Genomic DNA, 15,517 nt, shown 5'->3' with positions numbered 1-15,517 from the left:
GCCGCTCGTGTGCAGGGTATACAAGATTATGTTACCAGAAATCCTAGGTCTGAACCCAAGATTCCGATTCCTGAACTGTTCTCAGGAGACCGATTTAAGTTTAGGAATTTCAGGAATAATTGTAAATTATTTTTGTCCCTGAAACCTTGTTCGTCTGGAGACTCTGCTCAACAAGTAAAAATTGTTATTTCATTCTTACGGGGTGACCCTCAGGATTGGGCTTTTTCGTTGGCGCCAGGAGATCCGGCATTGGCTGATATTGATGCGTTTTTTCTGGCGCTCAGTTTACTTTATGAGGAACCCAATCTTGAGATTCAGGCAGAGAAAGCCTTGCTGGCTATGTCTCAGGGCCAGGACGAGGCAGAGGTGTATTGCCAAAAATTTCGGAAATGGTCCGTGCTGACACATTGGAACGAGTGTGCACTGGCTGCTAATTTTAGAAATGGCCTTTCTGAGGCCATTAAGAATGTTATGGTGGGTTTTCCCATTCCCACAGGTCTGAATGATACCATGTCCCTGGCTATTCAAATTGACCGGCGGTTGCGGGAGCGCAAAACCGCAAATTCCCTCATGTTGTTGTCTGAACAGACACCTGATGTGATGCAATGTGATAGAATCCTGACTAGAAATGAGAGGAAAATTCATAGACGCCGGAATGGCTTGTGCTACTACTGTGGTGATTCTACACATGTTATCTCAGCATGCTCTAAACGTATATCTAAGGTTGTTAGTCCTGTCACCGTTGGTAATTTGCATCCTAAGTTTATTCTGTCTGTAACTTTGATTTGCTCACTGTCATCTTATCCTGTCATGGCGTTTGTAGATTCAGGTGCTGCCCTGAGTCTTATGGATCTCTCATTTGCTAAGCGCTGTGGTTTTATTCTTGAACCATTAGAAAATCCTATCCCTCTTAGGGGTATTGATGCTACGCCATTGGCAGAAAATAAGCCGCAGTATTGGACACAGGTTACCATGTGCATGACTCCTGAACACCGCAAGGTGATACGTTTTCTCGTTCTACATAAAATGCATGATTTGGTTGTTTTGGGGCTGCCATGGTTACAGACCCATAATCCAGTCCTTGACTGGAAGGCTATGTCAGTGTCTAGTTGGGGCTGTCGTGGTATTCATGAGGATTCCCTGCCTGTGTCTATTGCTTCTTCTACGCCTTCGGAAGTTCCGGAGTACTTGTCTGATTATCAGGATGTCTTTAGCGAGTCCAGGTCCAGTGCATTGCCTCCTCATAGGGAATGTGACTGTGCAATAGATTTGATTCCAGGCAGTAAGTTTCCTAAGGGAAGACTGTTTAATCTGTCGATACCTGAACATACCGCTATGCGTTCATATATCAAGGAGTCTCTGGAGAAAGGACACATCCGTCCGTCTTCTTCCCCTCTTGGTGCGGGATTCTTTTTTGTGGCTAAAAAGGACGGATCTTTGAGGCCTTGTATTGACTATCGGCTTTTAAATAAGATCACTGTCAAATTTCAGTATCCTTTACCGCTGTTGTCTGACTTGTTTGCCCGGATTAAAGGTGCCAAGTGGTTTACCAAGATAGACCTTCGTGGTGCGTACAACCTTGTGCGCATTAAGCAAGGGGATGAATGGAAAACCGCATTCAATACGCCCGAAGGTCATTTTGAGTACTTGGTGATGCCTTTTGGGCTCTCTAATGCCCCTTCAGTTTTTCAGTCCTTTATGCATGACATTTTCCGGAACTATCTGGATAAATTTCTGATCGTTTATCTGGATGATATTCTGGTTTTTTCTGATAATTGGGACTCGCATGTGGAGCAGGTCAGGATGGTCTTTAAAATTTTGCGTGAAAATTCTTTGTTTGTCAAGGGCTCAAAGTGTCTTTTTGGTGTACAGAAGGTTCCCTTTTTGGGGTTCATTTTTTCCCCTTCTGCTGTGGAGATGGACCCAGTCAAGGTCCGAGCTATTCTTGATTGGACTCAGCCCTCGTCAGTTAAGAGTCTTCAGAAGTTCTTGGGTTTCGCTAACTTCTACCGTCGTTTTATCGCTAACTTTTCTAGCATTGTGAAACCTTTGACGGATATGACCAAGAAGGGCTCCGATGTGGTTAATTGGGCTCCTGCTGCCGTGGAGGCTTTCCAGGAGTTGAAACGTCGGTTTACTTCGGCGCCTGTTTTGTGCCAGCCTGATGTCTCGCTTCCCTTTCAAGTTGAGGTGGATGCTTCAGAGATTGGAGCAGGGGCCGTTTTGTCGCAGAGAGGCCCTGGTTGCTCTGTTATGAGACCTTGCGCCTTTTTCTCTAGGAAGTTTTCGCCTGCGGAGCGAAATTATGATGTGGGCAATCGGGAGTTGTTGGCCATGAAATGGGCATTTGAGGAGTGGCGTCATTGGCTCGAGGGTGCTAAGCATCGTGTGGTGGTCTTGACTGATCACAAAAATCTGATGTATCTCGAGTCTGCTAAACGCCTGAATCCTAGACAGGCCCGCTGGTCATTGTTTTTCTCCCATTTTGACTTTGTTGTCTCGTATTTACCAGGTTCAAAGAATGTGAAGGCCGATGCTCTTTCCAGGAGCTTTGTGCCTGATGCTCCTGGAGTCGCTGAACCTGTTGGTATTCTTAAGGATGGTATTATCTTGTCAGCTATTTCTCCAGATCTGCGACGTGTGTTGCAGAGATTTCAGGCTGATAGGCCTGATTCTTGTCCACCTGACAGACTGTTTGTGCCTGATAAGTGGACCAGCAGAGTCATTTCCGATGTTCATTCCTCGGTGTTGGCAGGTCACCCAGGAATTTTTGGCACCAGAGATCTGGTGGCCAGATCCTTTTGGTGGCCTTCCTTGTCTAGGGATGTGCGGTCATTTGTACAGTCCTGTGGGACTTGTGCTCGAGCTAAGCCTTGCTGTTCTCGTGCCAGCGGGTTGCTCTTGCCCTTGCCTGTCCCTAAGAGACCTTGGACACATATCTCCATGGATTTCATTTCTGATCTTCCGGTGTCTCAGGGCATGTCTGTTATCTGGGTGATATGTGATCGCTTCTCCAAGATGGTCCATTTGGTTCCTTTGCCTAAACTGCCTTCCTCTTCCGATCTGGTTCCTGTGTTTTTCCAGAACGTGGTTCGTTTGCACGGCATCCCTGAGAATATTGTGTCAGACAGAGGATCCCAGTTCGTTTCCAGATTCTGGCGATCCTTTTGTAGTAGGATGGGCATTGACTTGTCGTTTTCGTCTGCTTTCCATCCTCAGACTAATGGACAGACGGAGCGAACTAATCAGACTTTGGAGGCTTATTTGAGGTGTTTTGTCTCTGCTGATCAGGACGATTGGGTGACCTTCTTGCCGTTAGCTGAGTTTGCCCTTAATAATCGGGCTAGTTCCGCCACCTTGGTTTCGCCGTTTTTCTGCAACTCTGGTTTCCACCCTCGTTTTTCTTCGGGTCATGTGGAACCTTCTGACTGCCCTGGGGTGGATTCTGTGGTGGATAGGTTGCAGCGGATCTGGAATCTTGTGGTGGACAACTTGAAGTTGTCACAGGAAAGGGCTCAGCGCTTTGCCAACCGCCGCCGCGGTGTGGGTCCCCGACTACGTGTTGGGGATTTGGTGTGGCTTTCTTCCCGCTTTGTTCCTATGAAGGTTTCCTCTCCCAAATTTAAACCTCGTTTTATTGGTCCTTACAAGATATTGGAAATTCTTAATCCTGTGTCCTTTCGCCTGGATCTTCCTGTGTCGTTTGCTATCCACAACGTGTTTCATAGGTCCTTGTTGCGGTGGTACGTTGTGCCTGTGGTTCCTTCTGCTGAGCCTCCTGCTCCGGTGTTGGTTGAGGGCGAGTTGGAGTACGTGGTGGAGAAGATCTTGGATTCTCGTCTCTCCAGGCGGAGGCTTCAGTACCTAGTCAAGTGGAAGGGCTATGGTCAGGAAGATAATTCCTGGGTGGTCGCCTCTGATGTTCATGCGGCCGATTTAGTTCGTGCCTTTCACGCCGCTCATCCTGATCGCCCTGGTGGTCGTGGTGAGGGTTCGGTGACCCCTCACTAAGGGGGGGGTACTGTTGTGATTTTGCTTTTTGCTCCCTCTAGTGGTCATTAGTGATTTGACTCTGGAGCGTCTGTCTTTTCCTATATCCTCACCTGGGCCGTTAGTTCAGGGGCGTTGCTATATAAGCTCCCTGGACCTTCAGTTCAATGCCTGGCATCGTTGAAATCAGAGCTAATCTGTTGTGCTCTTGTCCTCTGATCCTGGTTCCTGTTTTTCAAGCTAAGTCTGCTTCTTTGCTTTTTGCTTTTGTTTTGTTTGGTATTTTTGTCCAGCTTGTTCCTATCTGTATCCTGACCTTTGCTGGAAGCTCTAGGGGGCTGGTGTTCTCCCCCCGGACCGTTAGACGGTTCGGGGGTTCTTGAATCTCCAGCGTGGATTTTTATAGGGTTTTTGTTGACCAGATAAGTTATCTTGCTTTATTCTGCTATTAGTAAGCTGGCCTCTCTTTGCTGAACCTGGTTCATTTCTGTGTTTGTCATTTCCTCTTACCTCACCGTTATTATTTGTGGGGGGCTTGTATCTTGCTTTGGGGTCCCTTTCTCTGGAGGCAAGAGAGGTCTTTGTTTTCTTCTCCTAGGGGTAGTTAGATTCTCCGGCTGGCGCGAGTCATCTAGCGATCACCGTAGGCATGATCCCCGGCTACTTCTAGTGTTGGCGTTAGGAGTAGCTATTTGGTCAACCCAGTTACCACAGCCCTATGAGCTGGATTTTTGTATCTTGCAGACTTACACGTTCCCCTGAGACCCTGTCCACTGGGGTCATAACAGGAACCCTTCCGGGTCGTGTTCTCCAACCGGCCTGGAAGGACTGAGTTAGCGGTCCACGAGGTGGACACCGGGAATCACTCCCCACTACGGTGAACACCCTATCGAATCTCTGACCAGGTGCAGCAGATTATGCGCCAGGAGATCGATGAGATGTTACAGCTGGGGGTGATTAGACGGTCAAAGAGCGCGTGGGCCTCACCTGTAGTTCTCGTGCCAAAGAAGGACCGGACCACCCGGTTCTGCGTGGACTACAGGGGGCTCAACGCCATTACAGCCTCTGACGCGCACCCAATGCCGCGCATCGAGGAGCTGCTTGAGAAGTTAGCTGGCGCAAAATACCTGACAATAATGGATCTGAGTCGCGGATACTGGCAGATTCCCCTGCGCCCCGAGGTGCAGGAGAAGTCCACCTTTATCACACCCTTTGGACTGTACGAGTCCACGGTCATGCCCTTCGACATGAAGAATGCCCCTGCCACTTTCCAGCGGGTGGTCAACCTCCTGCTTCAGGGACTGGAGAAGTACGCTATGGCGTACTTGGATGACATTGCCATCTTCAGTCCCTCCGGGGGGGAACACCTGCAGCATCTAGAGGAGGTGCTCAGGCGAATTCACCGAACAGGACTGACTATCAAGCCGGGAAAGTGCCAGATGGGTATGAGGGAGGTCCACTACCTGGGGCACCGGGTAGGCGGAGGCACCCTAAAGCCAGAGCCTGACAAAGTGGGCACGATCGTGAACTGGCCCACTCCTGGGACCAAGAAACAGGTGATGTCCTTCCTGGGCACTGCAGGGTACTATAGGCGCTTTGTGCAGCACTATAGTAGCCTGGCAAAACCTTTGACGGACCTCACCAGGAAGAAGCTACCCCACATCGTCAACTGGACAGATGGCTGTGAGGGGGCCTTCCAGGCGTTGAAAACAGCACTGTGCAACGCCCCTGTGTTGAAAGCAGTCGACAGCAGTCGACCGTTCTTGGTACAGACCGACGCCAGCGAGTTTGGCCTTGGTGCTGTGCTCAGCCAGGTTGACTCGGAGGACCAAGAGCACCCCGTGTTGTACCTGAGCCGGAAACTTTTGCCGAGGGAAGTGGCCTACTCCACCATTGAGAAGGAGTGCCTGGCCATAGTCTGGGCCCTGCAGCGCTTGCAGCCCTACTTATACGGTCGCACCTTCACTGTGGTGACTGACCACGACCCTCTGCGCTGGCTAAGCACCATGTGTGGAACCAATGGCAGGTTGCTACGCTGGAGCCTTGCCCTTCAGCAATTTGACTTCACCATTAAACACAAAGCGGGCAAAGAGCATGGGAATGCAGATGGACTATCCCGCCAGGGTGAACCCACGGAGGTGCGCATGGAGGCATACCGAGAGGTTCTGCCGCCGTAGCGCACGCTAAAAGGGGGAGGTGTCACGATATGGTATGAAATATCATATAAGTTTAGTTTCTCTTGTCAGCCCAGGATGTGGGCTAAGAAACCCCCCTTCTCTTTTACTTCAGAGTTGAGCTTGCCTTGCCAATGTACATGGGGGAAGAGCGTTTTATTGCCTAAAGGAATGTTTACGACCAGGTAGAAGCTTCTTCCAGCAAGAACTGGATTCCAAGTCTCTAGAACCATGCGGTCCTTTGTTCCATTTTTGTAAGATATTAGGCAAACGATTTAAAATACGAACACAAAAATATATCGTCATAATCACACTCGGAGGATCTACCCATCACTCTAAGCATCAGCATCTAACTCCATCGGGTGAAGAAGTAGGGATTGCTCTGTAAATAATAGGACATATTTGATCTCCTTAGAAAGCCCACGGTAATCTGAGATGAATGCTGGGTTTGTCAGGACTATGATATGTTCAGCAGCGGAATTACAAGTCTTAGAAAGATTTAGCTTATACTTAGTCAGAATGCAGAGAGAGGAGGGACTGGGATAGCCAGCCTTTTTGGTGATGTCACCAGGCTAACCTATAACTGTTTTGGCCGGACTCCAGCAGTGAGTCTGTTGCTGGAAGAACATGTGGGTCTGACCTGAAGAGCTGTACCTCATGCATTGGGATTTTTGGGAGCCCCTCCCACTAGCATGGTGTTTGCCTGAACTGATATGAACTAAGAACATGTGAGTTATCTTTTCTTCCTTTAATCCTTTTATTTTCATAATTACCTTGTACATATTTGCAATTGTCTCATTTGTAACATCTTTGTATAATTTTGATAAAGCACTGCCTAACCTTTCTGGAGTATAATATTTAATGCTAGTTCTTCCTCCCTGCTCTAAAAATGTACCCTGTCTCTTGAAGGGAAATTACGCTACGGTTTTGGGTTAGCTCCGGACCCCTTTGATCGGAGCTGGTGGCAGCTTACCGTGTGCAGACTTTTGGGGTTGTTTCAGCGACTGCAGCTTGATAATTATTGTTCCTGCCTGCGTGGGAGTAGTTATCGCGTCGCTGCAGCGCGCCCAATAGCCAGTACATAGCAGGCAGCCTTTCTGGCGACTAATTACCCTAGGTGCAGTACCTAATCTGACCTGAGAGTAAGGGGGGCGCCAGAGAGCTGCAAGTGTTAAGTGGAACTGTAAGCGGGATACACAAATCCCTGCAGTTCATGGTATATTGAAGAGCAGTGGGATACCTAAAATAAGCCCCTGCTGTAAACTAAGAGGTCAATAGGATTGTGTGTGTTTTTTTTATCACATTGTGGCAGTAGAGGGATAACGAGGATAAGCCCCCCTGCACATGTGATAGCCGTCTGCTGGTCTAAAGTCACCCCAATCCGTGACCTAATGGTGGCAGTGGTCAGGAATCCCTGTGGATTTTCGTGACAATCTGCGGGCCACGGCTAAGGGATCGTGACAATTGGTGACAGTCACGGTGTAAATCGTGACAGTCTATATACATGTGTGTACAGTATGTGTGTATATACAGTGTGTCTGTGTGTACAGTGTCTATATACATGTGTGTACAGTGTCTATATACATGTGTGTACAGTGTCTATATACATGTGTGTACAGTGTCTATATACATGTGTGTACAGTATGTGTGTATATACAGTGTGGGTGTGTACAGTGTCTATATACATGTGTGTACAGCATGTGTGTATATACAGTGTGTCTGTGTGTACAGTGTCTATATACATGTGTGTACAGTGTCTATTTACATGTGTGTACAGTGTCTATATACATGTGTGTACAGCATGTGTGTATATATAGTGTGTCTGTGTGTACAGTGTCTATATACATGTGTGTACAGTATGTGTGTATATACAGTGTGGGTGTGTACAGTGTCTATATACATGTGTGTACAGCATGTGTGTATATACAGTGTGTACAGTGTCTATATACATGTGTGTACAGTGTTTATATACGTGTGTACAGTATGTGTGTATATACAGTGTGTCTGTGTGTACAGTGTCTATATACATGTGTGTACAGCATGTGTGTATATACAGTGTGTCTGTGTGTACAGTGTCTATATACATGTGTGTACAGCATGTGTGTATATATAGTGTGTCTGTGTGTACAGTGTCTATATACAGTGTGGGTGTGTACAGTGTCTATATACATGTGTGTACAGTGTCTATATACGTGTGTACAGTATGTGTGTATATACAGTGTGTCTGTGTGTACAGTGTTTATATACGTGTGTACAGTATGTGTGTATATACAGTGTGTCTGTGTGTACAGTGTCTATGTACATGTGTGTACAGTGTCTATATACATGTGTGTACAGTGTCTATATACATGTGTGTACAGTATTTGTGTATATACAGTGTGTCTGTGTGGACATATAGAGAGGAGACAGGAGTCATGAGAAGGGATCACCAATAATAACCACAGTTTATTCATGATGAATATAAAAAACAAACAAAACAAACCGTTTACAAACAATAAGAACGAACATTTGCTGCTGTGTCTGGGGGCCGAGGCTGATCTCCAGGGGCCGAGGCTGATCTCCAGGGTGTGCAGCCTCCGCCCGCGAGGTGTGCAATGACTGCACGTACAGTGTGCGCGCCTGCCTACAGTATGTACACTATGTGTCCTCACAGCCTCCCCACCATGTGACCTCTTTCAGGGACTGTGACATTTCGTGCACTTTTGTCATGCCAGTGATTAAACAAGAATAAACACAAGGAGGGGTAATTAATTCTGGGCAGGGAGTCAGGACATGACACAATCATCAGTCACAGCCTCCACGCCTGTCCTCCTTCCCCCAGAGCTCACACTTCCTCCTGACAAGGCAGCAGCAGCTCTGAGGAGAGAGATCAACACACACACACAGAGGTAAGAAACACAGGACGCACACCGACACCACACACACAGAGGTAAGAAACACAGGACGCACACCGACACAACACACACAGAGGTAAGAAACACAGGACGCACACCGACACAACACACACACACAGAGGTAAGAAACACAGGACGCACACCGACAACACACACAGAGGTAAGAAACACAGGACGCACACCGACACAACACACACACACAGAGGTAAGAAACACAGGACGCACACCGACACAACACACACACAGAGGTAAGAAACACAGGACGCACACCGACACAACACACACACAGAGGTAAGAAACACAGGACGCACACCGACACAACACACACACACAGGTAAGAAACACAGGACACACACCGATGCGACACGCTATACACCGACAACACACACACAGTTAAGAAGCACAGGACGCACACCAAAACAACACACACACACAGAGGAAAGAAACACAGGATGCACACTGACAACACACTGCACACCGACAACACACAGAGAGAAAAGAAACACAGAACACACCGACACGACGCACACCGACAACACACACAGAGGTAAGAAACACAGGACACACACCGACACGACACACACTGACACAACACAGAGGTAAGAAACACAGGATGCACACCGACACAACACACTGCACACCGACACAACACACACAGAGGTAAGAAACAGGATGCACACCGACAACACACACACAGAGGTAAGAAACACAGGATGCACACCGACACGACACGCTGCACACTGACACAATACACACAGAGGTAAGAAACACAGAACACACACCGTCACAACACACTGCACACCGACAACACACACAGAGGTAAGAAACACATGACTGTCACTTAGGAATGTATGACTAACCGGCCTTCTACACTTAAAGGGCCACTGTCACCCCCCTCCAGCCATTATAAAGGTTCAAGTATACCCCAAATAAAGCGTTTTTATACTTAGCCACAGTTCCTGTCTCTAGCCAGGTAGGTGGGTCCTCACTCCCCAGCTTGACCAGCTCCTCTGCCGTCACTCACATCTTCCTGCTCTTTTAGTTTATAATGGCTGGAGGGGGGTGACAGTGGCCCTTTAAAGGGAACCTGTCACCCCCAAAATTGAAGGTGAGCTAAGCCCACCGGCATCAGGGGCTTATCTCATTCTGGAATGCTGTAGATAAGCCCCCGATGTATCCTGAAAGGTGAGGAAAAGAGGTTAGATTATACTCACCTGGGTGGGCGGTCCGGTCCGATGGGCGTCGCGGTCCGGGGCCTCCCATCTGCTTACGATGACGTCCTCTTCTTGTCTTCACGCTGCGCCTCCGGCACAGGCATACTGATTTATCCTGTTGAGGGCAGAGCAAAGTACTGCAATGCGCAGGCGCCGGGAAAGGTCAGAGAGACCCAGCACCTGCGCACTGCAGTACTTTAATCTGACCTCAACAGGGTAAATCAGTACGCCTGCATCGGAGCCGCAGCGTGAAGACCAGAAGAAGACGTCATCATAAGCAGATGGGAGGCCCCGGACCGCCCGCCCAGGTGAGTATAATCTAACCTCTTTTCCTCACCTTTCAGGTAACATCGGGGGCTTATCTACAGCATTCCAGAATGCATTACACAATGCTGGAGATAAGCCCCTGATGCCGGTGGGCTTCGATTTTGGGAGTGACAGGTTCCCTTTAATCATCTGAACCCCCTTATTCTCAATTAACTACAAATAAAACACTACACTGCGGGACACTGGATATAAAGACCACAGCAACCCCATTTAATAGACAACATGTAGCCTTAAATAACATCAAACAATATAAATTTCTTGTCTCTGAAAAGGAAGAGGGGAATTGAAGACTCAAACAATTTTGAAGATTGCAACAAGCAGCTCTACCATACCACCCCCAGCCGCACTACAATCGGCCCAGGGGGACCCAGCTGACTGTTGCCCATACCAAAATGTCTTGCTGAGACCTCTCTCAGCAGGGACCCATTTTAATTCAAACACCTGCTTAACACCGATGGGGTCACCCATCCCTGCAATGAGCTGCCCCCGACCTCCTTTGGAGTAAGCAACCTCCTTTAAAACCCCCCTCCTTTGCTGCAAACCACTGTGACAGGTACAATAAATCTATATAAGAGGCATCGTGATTACTTGCTAATCCCGCCCCTGCACAGTAGCTCCGTCTCCCACCACATCACCACACACAATCCCGCCCCCCAACCCATCGCCGCACACAATCCCGCCCCCCAACCCATCGCCGCACACAATCCTGCCCCCCAACCCATCACCACACACAATCCCGCCCCCCAACACATCGCCGCACACAATCCCGCCCCCTGCACAGTAGCTCCGTCTCCCACCACATCGCCGCACACAATCCTGCCCCCAACACATCGCCGCACACAATCCCGCCCCCTGCACAGTAGCTCCGTCTCCCACCACATCGCCGCACACAATCCTGCCCCCAACACATCGCCGCACACAATCCCGCCCCTGCACAGTAGCTCCGTCTCCCACCACATCACCACACACAATCCCGCCCCCCAACCCATCGCCGCACACAATCCCGCCCCCCAACCCATCGCCGCACACAATCCTGCCCCCCAACCCATCACCACACACAATCCCGCCCCCCAACACATCGCCGCACACAATCCCGCCCCCTGCACAGTAGCTCCGTCTCCCACCACATCGCCGCACACAATCCTGCCCCCAACACATCGCCGCACACAATCCCGCCCCCTGCACAGTAGCTCCGTCTCCCACCACATCGCCGCACACAATCCTGCCCCCCAACACATCAACGCACACAATCCCGCCCCCTGCACAGTAGCTCCGTCTCCCACCACATCGCCGCACACAATCCTGCCCCCAACACATCGCCGCACACAATCCCGCCCCCTGCACAGTAGCTCCGTCTCCCACCACATCGCCGCACACAATCCCGCCCCCCACCCCATCGCCGCACACAATCCCGCCCCCCCAACACATCGCCGCACACAATCCCGCCCCCTGCACAGTAGCTCCGTCTCCCACCACATCGCCGCACACAATCCTGCCCCCAACACATCGCCGCACACAATCCCGCCCCCTGCACAGTAGCTCCGTCTCCCAACCCATCGCCGCACACAATCCTGCCCCCAACACATCGCCGCACACAATCCCGCCCCCTGCACAATAGCTCCGTCTCCCACCACATCGCCGCACACAATCCTGCCCCCAACACATCGCCGCACACAATCCCGCCCCCTGCACAGTAGCTCCGTCTCCCACCCCATCGCCGCACACAATCCCGCCCCGCACCCCATCGCCGCACACAATCCCGCCCCGCACCCCATCGCCGCACACAATCCCGCCCCCCACCCCATCGCCGCACACAATCCCGCCCCCCACCCCATCGCCGCACACAATCCCGCCCCCCACCCCATCGCCGCACACAATCCCGCCCCCCAACCCATCGCCGCACACAATCCCGCCCCCTGCACAGTAGCTCCATCTCCCAACCCATCGCCGCACACAATCCCGCCCCGCACCCCATCGCCGCACACAATCCCGCCCCGCACCCCATCGCCGCACACAATCCCGCCCCGCACCCCATCGCCGCACACAATCCCGCCCCCCACCCCATCGCCGCACACAATCCCGCCCCCCAACCCATCGCCGCACACAATCCCGCACCCCAACCCATCACCGCACACAATCCCGCCCCCCAACACACACAATCCCGCCCCCCAACACATCGCCGCACACAATCCCGCCCCCCACCCCATCGCCGCACACAATCCCGCCCCTCAACACATCGCCGCACACAATACCGCCCCCCACCCCATCGCCGCAAACAATCCCGCCCTCCAACCCATCGCCGCACACAATCCCGCCCCCCAACCCATCGCCGCACACAATCCCGCCCCCCACCCCATCGCCGCACACAATCCCGCCCCCCAACCCATCGCCGCACACAATCCCGCCCCCCAACCCATCGCCGCACACAATCCCGCCCCCCACCCCATCGCCGCATACAATCCCGCCCCCCAACCCATCGCCGCACACAATCCCGCCCCCCAACCCATCGCCGCACACAATCCCGCCCCCCAACCCATCGCCGCACACAATCCCGCCCCCCCACCCCATTACCACCCATAATTCCCCCTCATTACCACACACAATCCCGCCCCCCCACCCCATTACCACCCATAATTCCCCCTCATTACCACACACAATCCCGCCCCCCAACCCATCGCCGCACACAATCCCGCCCCCCACCACATTACCACACATAATCCCGTCCCCCACCACATTACCACACATAATCCTGCCCCCCACCACATTACCACACATAATCCCGTCCCCCCACCCCATTACCACACATAATCCCGCCCCCCACCACATTACCACACGTAATCCCACCCCCCACCACATTACCACACGTAATCCCGCCCCCCCACCACATTACCACACGTAATCCCACCCCCCACCACATTACCACACATAATCCCGCCCCCCACATAACACTCGCTAATCCCGCCCCCTGCACAGTAGCTCCGCCCCACCACATCACCACATAATCCCGCCCCCAACACATCACCACACATAATCCCGCCCCCACACATTAAATTGTACCTGGTAGAAGTCAAGGAAAGATCTTTGAAAATGACTATACATTTAATTGTGTTTACAGAGAAATTTTTACTTATGTTTCGTTATGAAATTTGTTTAGATGATGGAATGAATAAAAAACGCACATCTTACTGAATCCAGTTTGTTTTTGATTTTACACTGTGAATAAAATGTATTTTTAGTATTATTCAGATTTTTTATGATTATTATTGTTATTAACTTCATTTTAAGTTAATTTACCACCTGCGTAAGCGCTATTGAATGTTGTCATTATTTACTTTAGTTTAATCACCAGCAGCGTTAATTAGATAGCAATGAGCGTGCCGAGCGTTAGCTGGCTGGAAACATCTAGTCAAACATATAGAAGCAAATCAAGTAAGATAGCGCTTACTTGGAGAACACTTGCTTGGCAACGGGGTAAACGCACACAGGCACGATTTCCTTACAAAAACAGTCTCTTAGGTTTATTTCCACATCAGCATAAACCTCAACCTCAGGAACTTGGTAGCATGCAACAGCCTGAACACCGTCTGTACACATCGACTTTACAGTGGAACCACAGTCCCTCACTGACCCCGGTCAGCATAACACGGATTACAGTCCGTTACCTGTTGGCGACCATCACACAGGTTCCTGGGGCCCTCTTATCCTCAGAGTTGTCCCACAGACGTCTATCACTGACCCCGGTCAGTATCACTCACGGTTATCAGACCATCCACTCCAGAGGTGTCTCACATTACTCCTTGCTCTGGCTCAGACTAGCCAGCACTCACTCCATGTGCCAAACACACCTCCATTACATAGGTGTAACCACACCCAGGTACCTATCACATGGCCAGTCAGCTGATCGTGACATCACTGTAGGTCCTCAAACAAACATATACAGGCTTCATCTTGGTTATTCAGACACATCCCTTTGGGTGGGTTTGTAGGTGACTGGACCCACCATCTCTCCAATCACCTGGAAGCCTTCCCAATGTAAAACAAATCCCTCAGCAACATAATGTAAAACAAATTCCCAAAGTTAAGGCCTAGCAACCTCCTTAGTCATGCGGCCCTCCCTTTAAGCACCCTATGAGGGATACAGTTCAGGCCATACGGGACGCACACCGACACGACACGCTGCACAAAGACACAATGCACACAGAGGTAAGAAACACAGGACACACACTGACATGACAAGATGCACACCAACACAACACACAGAGGTAAGAAACAAAGGAAGCACACCGACACGACACGCTGCACACCAACACAACAAACACAGAGGTAAGAAACACAGGATGCACAATGACACGACACGATGCACACCAACACAACACACACAGAGGTAAGAAACACAGGATGCACAATGACACGACACGCTGCATACAGACACAACACACACAGAGGTAAGAAATACAGGACACACACTGACACGACACACTGCACACAGACACAACACACACATAGATAAGAAACACAGGACGCGCACTGACACGACATGATGCACACCAACACACACAGAGGTAAGAAACACAGGACACACACTGACACGACAAGATGCACACCAACACAACACACACAGAGGTAAGAAACAAAGGAAGCACACTGACACGACACGCTGCACACCAACACAACAAACACAGAGGTAAGAAACACAGGATGCACAATGACACGACAGGATGCACAATGACACGACACACACAGAGGTAAGAAACAAAGGAAGCACACCGACACGCTGCATACAGACACAACACACACAGAGGTAAGAAACACAGGATGCACACTGACACGACACGCTGCACACAGACACAACACACACAGAGGTAAGAAACAAAGGAAGCACACCGACACGACACGCTGCACACCAACACAACGAACA

General features: G+C 50.4%; 1 protein-coding gene across 3 annotated transcripts in view; it reads left to right on the top strand.

The window, feature by feature from the left end:
- The first annotated feature begins 8,943 nt into the window (after positions 1-8,943).
- Positions 8,944-15,517, top strand: part of LOC143817529 (aldehyde dehydrogenase family 3 member B1-like) — a 333,041-nt gene continuing 326,467 nt past the window's right edge. Inside the window, exon 1 of one of the 3 annotated variants that reach the window (XM_077299016.1) lies at positions 8,944-9,052. The gene's annotated coding sequence lies outside the window, so the exon portion shown is untranslated. Of the gene's footprint in view, positions 9,053-9,245; positions 9,264-9,741; positions 9,758-15,517 lie in introns of those variants that run through there. The other 2 variants (XM_077299017.1, XM_077299018.1) reach the window with 2 other exon arrangements.

This window comes from Ranitomeya variabilis, chromosome 3 (assembly GCF_051348905.1).
Source record: "Ranitomeya variabilis isolate aRanVar5 chromosome 3, aRanVar5.hap1, whole genome shotgun sequence".
Classification (NCBI taxonomy): Eukaryota; Metazoa; Chordata; class Amphibia; order Anura; family Dendrobatidae; genus Ranitomeya; species Ranitomeya variabilis.
The sequence above is the reverse complement of the archived record's forward strand: the minus strand, read 5'-3'. Positions and strand labels throughout refer to the sequence as shown.